This window comes from Mustela erminea, chromosome 4 (assembly GCF_009829155.1).
Source record: "Mustela erminea isolate mMusErm1 chromosome 4, mMusErm1.Pri, whole genome shotgun sequence".
In the NCBI taxonomy this organism is placed as follows: Eukaryota; Metazoa; Chordata; class Mammalia; order Carnivora; family Mustelidae; genus Mustela; species Mustela erminea.
Window position 1 is genome coordinate 109,385,193 of NC_045617.1, and position 3,768 is coordinate 109,388,960.

Here is a 3,768-nt window from a genome sequence, read left to right on the forward strand (position 1 = left end):
CCTTTTTCTCTCTCTTAAAGCCTCTTCCACATTTTCACATTGAGTTGCTAACAAGTTGTTATTTAGAGACATAAAACTGATAGAATACTCTCTTGAGAAATGGAACAAAGGCTTTGTGAGAATAATTACAGCTAATACAGATGATATGGCTTTTAGGGATAGCCAGGAATAACATACAATTCAACCATAATATGCATAATAATGTGCAATACACCTCAAAGTGTAGCTGGCCAATTGATATTTTTTCAATACACATATTCCTCCCATGGAGTCTCTGCATTGCAAATATGAACAATAAATACATATTACCAGTGTATTAAGAAAAACATGGGAAACATTAAAAGAGGCCAAATACATGGAAACCAGGGACCTGATCCCACACAGTGAGCTAATACAGATAATTGAAGATAACATTTAAAAAGACTAGTAAATGTCTTCTAATATATTTGGAAAGATTTTGCAGACATAAAGCAGGAACTGGTTGCTACATAAAAGATTCAAATAACGGGAAATAATAGCATTTTTAAAAGATTTTACTTATTTACTTGAGAAAGGCAGGGGAGGGAGAGGCAGGGAGAGAGGGAGAAGCAGACTCCCTGCGGAGCAGGGAGCCCAGCACAGGGGCTTGATCCTAAGACCCCAAGATTATGACCTGAGCTAAAGGCATATGCTTAACCCATTAAGCCACCCAGGCACTCCATCATTTCTTTTTAATTATTAAAAAAAATTAATTAAAAATTAAAATTTAATTTAAACAAATGGAGTCAGCACACCATCTTTGGGCTGAACCATGGTGGACGTTTGAAGGCAGCTGCAATGCCCCAAATGGTCTCCTGTGGAAGCCTGAGCCAGTGTGTAGCTCTCTCCCTTTGTCTCCTAACCATGTCCACCAACAAGAATGCTATTTCACCAACTGCACACCTTAACAGATTTAAGAACAAGAAGAAACACAGTACAAAAATAAGACGGCACTGAATAGAAGTTAATGTGGACCTAAGGAAAGCTAAGAAAGATGACCAGATGTTGAAAAGGAGAAATGTAAGCTAATTTTCTGATGACACTACTTGTCCGCTTCAAGAAACCAAAACAAGCAGGGCACTGAATTGGTCTGTTGATGACTCTGTCAAAGGCATAAATAGCAACAATTTGGAAAGCCAGCTCCAGGCTGCTCAAGCTACTAGGAAACTGCTTTCTAGGGAAAAACAGTCCCCCATAGACAACATAATTGGATTGGTTTGAGTCCAAAATTTGTGTCCTTCTTGAGCAGAGCTGATTGTAATCCCATTCAGTTTGAATCTGCCTGGACCCTCTCTAACATTGCTTCAGGGACATCAGAACAGACCACGGTTGTGGTAGATGGAAATGTTATCCCAGCATTCATTTTTCTGTCGGCATCTCCCCATGCCCATACCAGTGAACAAGCTGTATGAGCTCTAAGAAACACTGCAGGTGATGGTTGGGTTTTCTGAGACTTGATTATCAAGTTTCAGCAATTGACTCACTGTTGGTTCTCCTTGAAGTTCCTGATAGGTCACCTTTGGTGTGTGGTTACTACATAACCTTATTGAACATCTTGAAAACTTTCTCTCAAGAAGAATCTTGTTAGATGAGGTCGAGCAGATTCTTCCTACTTTAGTTCATCTCCTGCATCATGATGATCCAGAAGTATATTAGCAGGGATTTACTGGGTCATTTCCTACCTTATTGTTGGTCCAAAAGAACGAATTGAAATGGTTGTGAAAACAGGAGTGTGCTCAACTTGTGAAGCTTCTAGGAACTACTAAATTGTCTACTGGGACTCCTATGCTAGGAGTCATAGGAAATATTGTCACTGGGAGAGATAAACAGACAGGATGTAACAGATGCACTTGCTGTCTTTCCCAGCCTGCTAATGAACCCCAAAACTAATATTCAAAAGGAAGCTACATGGACAATGTCAAATATCACAGCTGGTCATCAGGACCAGATACAGCAAGTTTTGAATCTTGGCTTAGTCCCATTCCTCACTGATGTTCTCTCTAAGGCAGACTTTAAGACCCAAAATGTAGCTGTCTGGGCTGTGGGCTGTTATACAAGTGGTTGGACAGATGAACAGATTGTATATCGCATTCATTGTGGCATAATAGAACCACTGATGAACCTCTCAACTGCAAAAGATACCAAAAGTATTCCAGTTATTCTGGATCCCACTTCAAACATCTTTCAGGCTGCTGAGAATCTAGGTGAAACTGAGAAACTTAGTATGATTGGAGAATGTGGAGATCTAGACAAAATTGAAGCTCTATAAAGCCATGATAATGAGTCTGTGTACAAAGCTTCATTAAGCTTAAACTTAATTGAGAAGTATCTCTGTTGAGGAAGAGGAAGATGAAAATATTGTACCAGAAACTACCTCTGAAGGCTATGCATCCCAAATTCAGGATGGCACTCCTGGGACCTTTAACTTTCAGATTATATAGCAAAGCATAAATTTGTTTGTATACCAAGTTTGGTATAAGTTTTTCTTACTGTTTCTCTACTAAGAACTCTTTTTAAATGTGTTTTGTTACTGTAACACTTTTTTGCAAGGAAGCTATACTTGAGTGTTCCAAAATGTCCCTACTGTATGAAGCTTCTCCCCTCAGTGGGTTTCCTTATTTCTATGTGGAATCTCACATATTGCAGTGTTCTGTAAGTAAAGATTAACTTCCATACTTTCCTTTTTCTTTTTTCTTTTTTAAATATTTTATTTATTTATGTATTTATTTGTCAGAGAGAGAGAGAAAGAGCAAATACAAGCAGAGTGGCAGGCAGCGGCAGAGAGAGAGGCAGGCTACCCGCTGAGCAAGGAGCCCGATGCAGGACTCGATCCGAGGACCTGGGATCATGACCTGATCTGAAGGCAGTGGCCTAACCAACTGAGACACCCAGGTGTCCCTAAACTCCACACTTTTCTTAAAAAAAAATAAGAAAAATGGGGCGCCTGGGTGGCTCAGTGGGTTAAGCCGCTGCCTTCGGCTCAGGTCATGATCTCAGGGTCCCGGGATCGAGTCCCGCATTGGGCTCTCTGCTCAGCAGGGAGCCTGCTTCCTCCTCTCTCTCTCTCTGCCTCTCTGCCTACTTGTGATCTCTGTCTGTCAAATAAATAAATAAAATCTTTAAAAAAAAATAAAAAATAAATAAGAAAAAAATATTCTTTTAAAAAAATAAACAAATGGAGTCAGACTAGAGTAGAGAAGGGAAATCTTTGGGCCTAAGCTGTACAGCAGGTCCAGAGAACAATAATTCCAGTTTGGCTGCAGAACATAGAACTCATGAGTAAAGGTGATTTGGGAAAATAGAATTTAGGGGACCAAAGTACATAACTAGAATCTTAGACACAGTAGAAGATATGACTGAATAAGAAGACACAGACAAAAGGAAAAACATTACAAGTATCAAGGGGTAAATAGGCAAAGAAAAATTATAAGAAAAGTAAAGTCCAAATATAGAGATAACAAAAACCGTGATGTCCTCTGAAAATTTTATAATGTGGATTAGAGATCCAATGGAACTTCACACTAAGTATATTCAGGATCATATATTATCACATATTATATTTATATAAATATAATATATATTATATTTAGCTGAGAGTTCTGCAATGATTAATAGATTATAGTACATGATCTCTTATTCAATATTTATAAAGCATAATAATATTGGATATTATATTTTAGGATAAACATAGAACACTGTTAATGTTATCATGGTTATAGAGGAAAATATACATCTTAACATGGAAAATGT

The 3,768-nt window shown here is 38.2% G+C and overlaps 1 pseudogene; it reads left to right on the forward strand.

Moving 5' to 3' along the window:
* The first annotated feature begins 882 nt into the window (after positions 1-882).
* LOC116589375 lies at positions 883-2,459 on the forward strand (annotated as a pseudogene).
* Positions 2,460-3,768: the final 1,309 nt, after the last annotated feature.